The 11,230-nt window shown below is 42.3% G+C and overlaps 1 protein-coding gene across 1 annotated transcript in view; it reads left to right on the top strand.

Annotated features, from left to right (window-relative positions):
• Positions 1–1,378: 1,378 nt before the first annotated feature.
• The window catches only part of Runx1t1 (RUNX1 partner transcriptional co-repressor 1), a 102,158-nt gene continuing 92,306 nt past the window's right edge, over positions 1,379–11,230 (top strand). Inside the window, exon 1 of the mRNA XM_055603459.1 lies at positions 1,379–1,424. The gene's annotated coding sequence lies outside the window, so the exon portion shown is untranslated. The remainder of the gene's footprint in view (positions 1,425–11,230) is intronic.

An 11,230-nucleotide genomic window follows, 5' to 3' on the forward strand; every position in this document is an offset into this window, starting at 1 on the left:
AGGAAATTTATTTCTTTTAAATGGCATATTAGAAAAGTCAGACTTGAGAAACTGCAAGTAACAGGCATCCAGAGTCTCTACCTCTGATAAAATATTCAGGCACCACAGAGCGAACCTGACAGCACAGGGGAGAGAGGAGCTTGCCATGGAAGTTCCTGGATGCCTGTGTGTTCACGTGACTTTTCAGTAACCCTGGCTTCATCGTACTTGAGCACCCTTTACTGTGACCTCATCTCATGGAGCCCACCTTCTGATGACTCACAATTTTGTGGAGTTAGCCAACCTTCTTCAGTGAATAACTGATGTAGTATCCACAGTAAAAAAAAAAAAAAAAAAAAAAAAAATCAACTAGCATTGAGAATGTAGACACATTCAATATATGACGCTTTCCTTACCCACCCCTCAACATAAATACGTATTCAGCACAGTTAAAAAGTGGTTCCTCTGTCATGCCTGCCTGGGGAGATTGATTTCCTGAGTCTCCCAGATCCTCTGTTTTCTCTTTTGTGCTAGGTAGGCCTTCAGTAAGCCTTGTCTGACACGCTTTGTGGCCTTTGCCTCCCATGATAAAATAGATTGAAATGATTCCTGGCACCATCTGCCGAACAAGAGCAGCCCCGGAGGACTGTGCTGAGAGAAAGTGACTGAATGCTAAGAAATGTGCAAGTCTAGGGATGCAGGCAAAGGATTTTTTTTTTTAAAGAGCATGAACATTAATACATCTTCTTGAGGTTTGATGGGACATGTAGTGCCTACTGCCCCATCTGGTGCTTATGATAGCATGGCATATTAGCATGCTTCAAGTTCATAATGTATTCAGGGGAGGGAACATCGCTTGCATACCAATTGAGGCATCCTCTCTTTCAGAACTGCTTTTGAATTTCAATGATGTTTATATCTTCCAAGCTGTGTCTGAACAGAGCATTTCCGCTCTAAGGAATAACATGAGAGAGAGAGAGAGAGAGAGAGAGAGAGAGAGAGAGGAGAAAGGAGAGGAGGAGAGGATATCTGCTTCTATCCCCCCGTTAATTTATCTGTGCCTCTTTCTTTTTTTCTTGATGAGTGGATTTCAATATTAAATTGGTCTATGAGTTAGTTCTTTTTTCTCTTCTGTAAACTGCCAGGTACTTGATCACATACATACGACATTTCATGCATTTTTGTCCTTAGAAGCGTATGTATAGAGGACAGCGGTGGGTGAGCCACCTTCTGAGCATGAGCCCTCTGTGTGTTTGTGTGTGGCTCTCCATGGCACCCGGCATCCAGTCATGCATTTGAGAAGCACTTCATGGAGGGGCTCACGCTCTGAAAGGGACACTGGTAGAGACACTGAGCAAAGCGGTCAGCAAGACTGTGAGCTGCTGCTTCTCTTTATATCTGGAAAAGGAGATGACAAACCTTAAACTGAGAAGGAGATGCACAAGGTAATTTCAGACAGGGATAAGGCAGCTAATAAAGCAGGCTGAAGAGTGGCTCCGGTGATAGCATGGGAAGCCCATTCAGACTGGGTTTTTCAGGAAAGGTACCTTTAAGGAAGTGACATTTTCACTGAGGTCTGAGTGGGAGACTTAGTGGCCTAGAAATATCAAATGTAAGACCCTGGAGATGCAAACGTGATTGACGTTTAGTAAGGGCATGGTAACTCGAGCCAAGTTGAGGGCTGCCCGGCCCAGTGTTCCAAGCTGAGTTGTTGTTGGTTTGTTTGTTTGTCTGTATTTGTTTGTTTCTCCCTCCTTTTCTTTTTTCTGGGTGTCTGGAAGGCATCAGAGGATTAAACCCACAAGTGACAGGATCAAAACTGGCTTTTCAGAAGATAGTTGAGCTGCTTCTGTGTCTTATACTTAGTAAGCATCTCCGATAATGGAAGAATGGCATGAGCTTTAGATCTGTAGAGGTTCCCGCTTAAGTTGGCGTTAGCATGGATTATTATTTATTTTAATCACTTGTGTTAGTTATGTGACGTTGGAGGCACGGCCTTATGTCCGGGGTTGGCCTTGAACTGACTAACACACGTTCTGCCTGAACTCCCAAGTGCTAGATTACAGGAATGTGCCACCCTACTCTGTCTGGCATGCATTGCAGAGCCACACAACCATCTCCTGGATTTCAGCCTAGGCGTTTGGTGTTTGACTGTGAACAACTATGCCTTCTCACTGGATGAAAAGGAAAATCTATGCCTAGTATTACTGTGAAAATCAAATGAGATGAGTTAATAAAAGCCCAGTGCCCAGTGCCTAGTATGTTGTCTGGGCTGCCAAGGATGCACTAATTCTAATAACATGTGGTTTGAAGGGATACATAAGCAGTTCCTAGTGTATTGTTGCTGAGGTTCATAGCCAGTGATATAAACTAGATGCTGCTTACTCATGTTGGTATTCTTAGTATTCCTGATAGTTAGCATTTTGTCATTTATTCTAACACATGTACATATAACACACACACACACACACACACACACACACACACACACACACACACATTCCCCAGAAGATATTTAGATATTTCTAGGATGAAGAAGAACAAGCTAGATTTCTTTATTTTGGCCTGAGATAAAAATCATGGTTACATGAAGGATGCTATAAATATTTTCAATTAACATAGGAACTGACTATTAATTATTTGCATGATTATCAATTATTAGTCTTTGAAAGAGCATTCTTCAGTACAGCAAAACAGAGCAAATAAAGTCCCCCTTAGCTTTTCGCATGAATAATGTGCTTAATTACGAGAAATAATCCTCATCATTTTTACATTCTGTGAAGCAACGCTTAGCTTGTAGAAGTTTCTGTGGCATTGTGGGATTGGAGGTAGATGTTACTGGGGTTGAATGTCTAAACAGAGTTATTTCCTTAATTGCATTTGACCTACAGACTGCATGTGTGTGTGTTGGGGTGGGTGTTGATTGAATTGTTAGATGTTTGTTTGGTGAGGATTTACCCTCACCTATGTTGGTATTTTATTTTTAGTATTTTGTCCTGAAATATTCAGAGCAACAAGTCATTCTTGAGGAATGTGGAGGAGGAGGAGGCTGCGTGGGTGAGTCATGCAGGTTTAGTCAGCACTTAGGAGATTCTTGAAATGCCTTCTGATGTCCAGGAGCACTCTAAAGAGCTGGTAACCTCTGCATGTTGTATGAGAGAAGTCACATCAATTGCTGTGTGTTCTTGCTGGAATGTAATAAAAAGAAAGGGTCGATACGGGGTGAGAGGAGACACAGCTGAAAACAAAGCATCTGGCTGTTGAGCCCAGAGATTTTCCGTTTTCCTTAGTTAAATGCCAGTTGCTTGTGGACATCTTTGAGAAGGGAGGGGTTTGTGACTTGTCTGGAGAAACCAGAGGAGATGGTGACCCGCTGGCCTCAGTGAGGCTGCATAGTTCTTCCTAGAGTCTGTCTGTCTGTCCATTCCCATTCTTTTTTCTAAGATGCCTTGTTACAGAGACACAGTGGTAGAGGTTTTCTTGTGGAAAAAGAAAGATCAGGTGATCAAGGGGATCAGGTACATTCACCAATCTGAGCTAAGGTCCACAGGTCAGAGGCCTCTGGGACAGCCTGTGTGTCTGTGGTGCTGCAGCTCCTGGCTCAGGTGAGAGTTCATCTTAGTTGTTTGGCTTAGGTGGTAACACCACAAACCAGATCTCCCCTCTTATCTCCTCTTACCCTCTTATCTCCTGTTACCTTGTTAAATACCCAGTTTATAATTACTCTCAGTTTTAGTTACTTGGCAACTGTGGCCTCATACTGGCCAGCTTCTGTCTCCTGTTTTGCAGTTTGTAGTAGTGGGAACGGCTCTCTGTCACCTCCTCAATGCTCAATTTCCTAAGATGCATTTCAAGGCACACCAGACAGTCATTTATGTAAATTAAACATGTCACATTCAAAAGACCAGGCTAAGTTTCAAATGTGTAGCTCTTTCTATCTATCTTTCTTATTCTTTCTGTTCTCCTTTTCTTTCTCTTTCCTTTTCTTTTCTCTTAACAGGTTCTCGTCATGTAGCTCTGGGTGGTCCCGAACCAACCATCTTTCCTGCTTCAGCTTCCCCAGGGCTAGGTGCACCAGCTTGAACCTCCATGATACAGGGGAAGGCTTGCTTACTTGCCTTTGCCCCTTCGCATGGCCCCACACCCCATCCTCCCCATCCACCCCTTCCCCTTCCTTTCACAATATACTTCACAGCATTGTTAGGTAGAGACAGCGAAGTTTAGTCATTGTGAAGGCATATTGTAAGCTCAGGCTTAGTGATGCTGTCAGACTTTCCCATTTTACAACCGAAAGGCAGTAAGGGACTGTATAGTATTTATTGATTTCTCTTGGATGTCGAGGAAAGCAGAAATCCTTGGAGGTCTGGAAAAACAAAAAGACTGTATGGAATGATCTTTTATGCAGTACAGATTCATTGTAAATGTTTATATATAATGTTAATTGTTTATTGAAAGTAGATGGAGCTGTTTTGCTTGGTGAACAAGAAACGTGGCAACATTGCTATTGGGGCACTCTTTGAACACACAGACTACTCTTTCCTCGAACCCTTTATTCGTCTGTGCAACAAGGCTTCTTCATTTGCTTGCTTTTCCTCGGAGTGCTGGAGATTGAGCTCAGGGCTGCCTGCGTATCAAGTGTGTGTTCTCTGCCTGAGATGTAACCGCAGCCTAGGGTTCTAACTGGGAAGACTTGTGCGCTGCCGCCCGGGATCAGCTCCTGGATTTGGGATCCCTCTGTTGTCCATATGTGTCACGTAGGCAGGTGTGTAGCAGATGTTGGAGCTAGTGAGTCGACTAAGTAAGTGGGAGCAGCGTTGTGACATCCGTTGTCCTAAGATGACCGAGGAGGAAGTTGAGCAAATAATTTGAGATCAAGGACCCTTAATCATTTTTTTAGGGCCTAGTGCAATGAATGTTGTTTGGTTGGTTCTGTTTGAATATTAAACAGGGAGGTTTGTGTTCCAGAAAAATACTTACAGGTCAGTTGGGTCAGCTCTGTAATTCATGCTTTCATTTGTACTTATTGGGTTCTTAATGCCTGATAATTTTTTTTTCATAGCAATTGACGTGAGTCAAGGTAGGAAGAGTTTTGAATTTTTTGTTTGTTTGGTGTGCATATGTGTGTGCTTGAGTGTATGTGTGTGTTTAAAGGTGGTGATCAGGCTTGCACTGTAAGTGCTTTTATTTGCCTAGGTAGGTGGAAATTCTTGTTCTCCTAGACTTACATTTTAACAAATAGAAACAAACAGCAAGCCATAGACACAAAGAGCAGTAAATTTGTGCTGTGCTCATAATTATGATGAGAAATAGCCAAGCAAGAAGAAAGACTGTGCAGTACAACAGATTTCGCCTGAGTGCTTGTGATGGGCCTGAGAAGGGGTATTTGAGTGAAGCCTTGAGTTAGCTGATGGAAGGGGAGACACAACTACAGGGTTTGAGCCAACCAGGCTGGAAATGTAATGCAGGCTGATGTGTGGCATGGGTGGTTTGGTGAACAGAGAGAATAATGCAAGGATGGATGGGACAACAGGGAGAGCTGCTGTGAGAGTTTTTTTTAAGCCACTTGGAAAGACTTTCCTACCTAGCAGGAAAATCCTATTCTGAATACTTTGCCAGTTCCTTGCTTGTGTGCACTCATATTCCCTGAATGATGTCATAACATCAGGTGTTGGGATGACATCATCTCAGGGACAGGTACCCACCATGGTGTGTAGTTATTCCTTCAGTGATTATTCCATGCATACATCTTGCTGACATTTATTTTAATTATTGTCATTTGGTCTAATTTGTTTGCATTTTCTGGTACTTCGTGTGGCAGAATGAATCCTTAAAGCATCGCTTAATGTGAGCTAAGGCTACATAGTAAGTCTTTTCAGAGCCCTGGCCAGTTGTTCTCAAACAGTATTTTTATAAAGTACTTTGTAAGTTCTAACTTATATAGAAATTAACAAACAGGTATTAGAAAAAGTAAATTAGTAATGAAGAGAAGCAGTCTGAGAAATTGTCATGTAAATGATGGCTTTAGGAGTGTTGTTATCAACTCAGGGTGAGCTGTGATGTAGACTCTGATGCATGAGGCGCTCCCTGATGAGGTGTCAGCATAAGGAGACTGCCGAGAGAGCTACCCAATAACTGTGAAGGGGTGTACACTGGAACATTACCCTAGCGTCCATCATGATGCTAGAAGTCCTATGTAAGATACAACATTGCTACTTTCCCCTTTTTAGGCAGTGGAAATTGGAAATAATATATCAATGGACACATGGGCTTGAATCAATGAAATATTTGTGTTTCTGGAAGAATGTGGGGCATAGTGTCAACTTCCTTCTTAACTTAGACACACTTAGTTCAATTATCTGCCTAATTTCTTTCATCTCATTTACATTTTTTTGGCTACTGTGGTGTCTTATCTCTTTTTTAAATTTAATTATTTTTATTTTTATTAATTACAGTTTATTCACTTTGTATCCCCACTGCACCTCTCTCCCTCCTCCCCTCCCAATCTCACCCTCCCTCTTCCCCACCTGTGTCCCTCTCCCAGTCCACTGAAAAGGGAGGTCCTCCTCCCCCTCCCTCTGACCCTAGTCAATCAGGTCTCATCAGGAGTGGCTACACTGTCTTCTTCTGTGGCCTGGTAAGACTGATCCCCCCTCAGGGGGAGGTGATCAAAGAGCAGGCCAATCAGTTCATGTCAGAGACAGTCCCTGTCCCCATTACTGTGGAGGCCACTTGGATACTGAACTGACATAGGCTACCTCTGTGCAGGGGTTACAGGCCATCTCTATGAGTGGTCCTTGGCTTGAGTATCAGTCTCAGAAAAGACCCCCTATGCCCAGAATTTTAGGATCTGTTGCTATCCTTGTGGAGCACCTGTCCTCTCCAGATCTTACTATCTCCACTTCTTTCATAAGATTCCTTGTACACTGCCCAAAGTTTGGCTATGAGTCTCAATATCTGCCTCAATACCCTGCAGGGTACAGCCTTTCAGAGGCCTCTGTGGTAGGCTCCTGTCCTTTTCCCTGTTTTTGCCCTCCTCCGATGTCTATCCTCTTTGCCTTTCTGAATGGGGGCTGAGCAACATAGCCAGAGTCCTCCTCCCTGATTAGCTTCCTTAGGTGTACAGATTTTAGTATGTTTATCCTATATTATATGTCTAGTATCCACTTATGAGTGAGTATATACTATGTGTGTCTTTCTGCTTCTGGGATACCTCACTCAGGATGACCTTCTCTAAGTATAAACTAGTTTCAGAGATTCAAATTTTATTTTACTTTATTTTGTTTTGTTTTTGCTTTTATATTTTGGTGTTTTGCTAGGGGCTTTATGTAGCTTAGAATGGGCTACAGCTTGCCATCCTAGCATGACCAGGGGTTGATTTGAATATGAAAACCACTGAGTATTGAGTCTAGAAGAGACTTTGCTGAGTACTCCAGGAATGTAAAGTCAAGAAGGCACAGCACATCATCAAGATATTTAGAGCCTCTTGGAGTCTATAAAGCTGAAACAGGGATTGTTTCTGAATATTGAAATTTCAAGCTCACATCTGCACAGGAAGATTTTGAAAGTATGAAGGAATTGGAGACTGAGTTGTAGATTCATTGAGTGATTGTTACTCGGAAAAAAGGCTTTGAATGAAAGCCCAGATGCCGCACACATCTTGAGCCTGGGTAATGGGCAGGGCCGTTGATTTCAGTCAAAATAGGAAAAGTCACCAGGAAGAACTGGTTTTTCTAGGATGATCTCATCCACAAGTTGAATTTAAATTTTTTTTCCTAAATAATATAGAAACCATGCTGTAGATAGTAACTTGGGTGTGAGACTGAGAGCGAAAATGCAATTCAAAGTAGAAAAATTAAATTACAAGTGTCTTCAAATCATTAGATGACTTTGAGAAAATGGAAACTGTGCTAATGGTAACATTAAGTTTGTATCAGTGCTTGGAAATTTATTTTGTAGTTGGTTTTTATATTTTTCTCTTAGGTATTGGAGTATTATTTGTATCTATCATAGTTACGAATCTCCTTCCTTTCTGGACACCCTGTGTAGGACCCCCCCCCCCCCCCGACAGACACACACATTTTATCCTCATCGTAGAATCATTTGGCTCCTAAGTGTCCTTGCGTGCACTAGCATGAGTTTGCAGGGGGAAGGGAATGAAGCAGTAAAGAAAGGGCCTTGCCTTGTAGGATGATACATACATGTCATCCCAACACTGGGAAAGCAGAGACAGGAGGATTCTTGTGATTGTGAGGCCATTCTGGGCTACATCATAAATTCAGGCCAGTCCCTCTCACACTTGAAAGTATAACCCTCCATTCCCAAAATGCTTGGCCTTTGCATTTAGATAATCAGGTGTCTTTTCCAAATCTGCCCTCTTCTTATTTTGCCTGGCTGTCACTGTTTCCTCAGTCTGGTTCTCTTGGGATTTCCTGGCCTTGTGGATGGTGCCTCTTAAATGGCTGGTGAAGCAGTGGAGGTGAGGAGATATTGATAATGCTTCTCCTAGCTAACTTCAGGAGCTTCCTCTGTGAATATATGAGGGACAGTGGTTTTTGGTTTTACTTTGTTCACTGCTCCCAGAGTGCTAAGCTTTTCATTTTTTGAGAGTCTGAGAGAGGCACAGATGACTCAGTGTTTTCTTGCTCTGTGAGCCATGTTTCCCCAGAGATTCTGTAACCTGGTCTAGCGCTGGCCTCTTCGTCGCCACCTTTCTGTGAGAGCTTTCAGGAGCCACATTTGTCTTCACACTCATTGGTCAATCAAGGTCTTTTATATACAAGATTGTCATCCATAATACTGACAATTGTATTAGCCAAATAAGCACTCTCTGACAACTTTTAAGCTAAAGAATAGAAGCAATAAAAAAGATAAAGAACAAAAAGATTCACAAACCCTGATATAAAGTTTTTATCGTTACGATTATTAAATATTACTGTTTTAATAAGAACTTTTTAAAACTCCAAAGGAAACATGACTAAAAGTTTCATGTAATGTAGTAACATGTGTTTTTTACTATAAAATTATGAAACCATTATACAATTTTAATTTAAAATTTTACGCTAAATATTGTGAAGTGAAAAGTTTCTTGCAGTACTTATTTTGGAAGGGGTGTTGTGACTTCTTATTCAAGGCAGGGTCCCATGTCGCCAGCCTCCCCTCTGTTCCTCACTGAGTAACAGAACCTGGCCTTGAACTCCTTACCTCTCCTGCCTTCAGCACCTGAGTGCTGGCATCCCAGGAGTATATAACCGTGCTTGACTCAATCAGTTTTTGAAGAGAGTCCACGCAATTAATCTGGGGACACTTGAGGATATCATAGCCAGTCTTAGAAAAATGGATGTCAGTTTTTTTAAAATAATTTTAAAACTGAATAAACTTTGTGGAGAAACTTTTTTTTTTTTTTTTTGAAGAGGTGGGCTGCTCTGTAATCAGGCTGGCAAAGAGGTCTGAGATTGTCTTCAGCTTAAAATTTCTTCCCTAGAGCACCCTGTTTTCCATACGTACCCACTAATTTTCTACAGAGAATTATGTGTCCTGGTGAAGAAAGCAGGAAGCGGGCATGACTGAGATCTGGGCAGTCACTTATCACAAACTGCACAGAAGGAGAGAGGAGCAGGAGAATACCGTTGCGATTTGACTGACAGTGCAGTGGTTTCCTAAGCCTTTTCTCTGTGATACACGTGCCTGAATCTAAGGGCTCATATGAGGAAGAGGGCTTGCTTTGTGTATTTAGTCAGTGGATGCTTCTGCTTCCCCCTGGATGTGTGAGTGGGGGGAGAATGTGCAGACCCTGAGGTTGTAGTTTTAGCTGATGTCTCCTGGGATTTGAGTATATTCCTGGCATATAGTAAGTGCTTTAGATTCATATTTTTGGCTTAATGACGGACACATATCTGCGCAGGCAGAATTGTAATACATGACGCAAATTTGCTAACAAATGCGTATGGAGCAGACCACAATGAAAAGGGAAGGTCTACCATGCAATTGGAATGTGGGATGATGTAATGAGGAAAAACTTTGTGGAGCCCCTTTCAGAAGACTGGGGAGGGGGAGGGGGAAGAAAGAGGGAGGGTGGGACTGGGATGAGATGAGGGAGGGGTCTATGATAGGGATGCAAAGTGAATAAATTAAAAAAAATCTTTGTAGAGGTGTTTACTTTGCTTCTTTCAGGACCCTGTTCTTACTGTAGTTCTAGTACATTTGGAAGGCAGGAAGTGTTGTGGCATGGACTAGCATGGTGGAACATACAGGGTAGGCAATCAGTAGAACACTACACCTTTAGTTTATAGATGATAGTTCTAGGAAGGAAAGCACTAGATGCTTTTAAACCAGAAAGGGCACATTGGTTTGTTTTATTTACTTGTTTACTTGGTGGAACTGGCAATCTTTTTCTATTTTAGCCTTGTGACATTGCCTCAATGTTGCTCTGGTAGTTTCCCTCCAAGACTGAAACATTCCACCCTGCAGGGAAGCTCTTTAAACAGGAAGGTAAACAATTCAACATAGCTTAAGGATGTCCCTGAAACTTACAGGTTCACTAAGCTCTTCCCTGCCAAAGTAAACAATGAATCCTGAGAGTCCCTCTTAGAGGCGGAGCTGCAGTGTCTCTCCTACAAGCCAAGCTGCAAAGACTCTGGGACCAGACCAGCAGCCTGGAAGCTGCAGAAACCAGCTGAGTTACCTGGAGGAGTAAGTTTAGGCCACCTGAGACACCTGGAAAGAATATTCTCCAACCTGTTGAGTTGCCTGCAGACTGCCCTGTGTGCTGTTAGTCCCCAGTTTTGTGAGCTGGGGTGGCCCTTGCTGATGCAGCTGTTCTTGAGTCATTTCTGCTCCTGTATGTAACTACTCACCCACATTTCTGTAAATAACCCCAACAACACTCATTGATTCTCCGAGTTGGACATCTTCTGTCGTGAGTTCCTTATCTAGTGTGAGTAGACTTGAGCGTTGCCTCTCTCCAGGAAGAGTTTTGTCACACAAGAAGCCCTAGCCTCAAACTTACTTTGTAGCTAGGAATGACCATGGCCTCCTGGTCCTCTTGCCTATAGAATTTAAGATACCGGTTGCCACCATACTCAGCCAATACTGAAGACTGAGTTTAGGGCCTTGCCTTCAATGTGCTAGGAAAATACTCAGAGCCAACACATACTTTTTAAATTTTTATTTGTTTTTTGATAGGTCTTTATATACTATCTATTTAGATAGATAGATAGATAGATAGATAGATAGATAGATAGATAGATAGATA

Source organism: Psammomys obesus, unplaced genomic scaffold (genome assembly GCF_907164565.1).
Source record: "Psammomys obesus unplaced genomic scaffold, mPsaObe1.curated_primary_1811, whole genome shotgun sequence".
In the NCBI taxonomy this organism is placed as follows: Eukaryota; Metazoa; Chordata; class Mammalia; order Rodentia; family Muridae; genus Psammomys; species Psammomys obesus.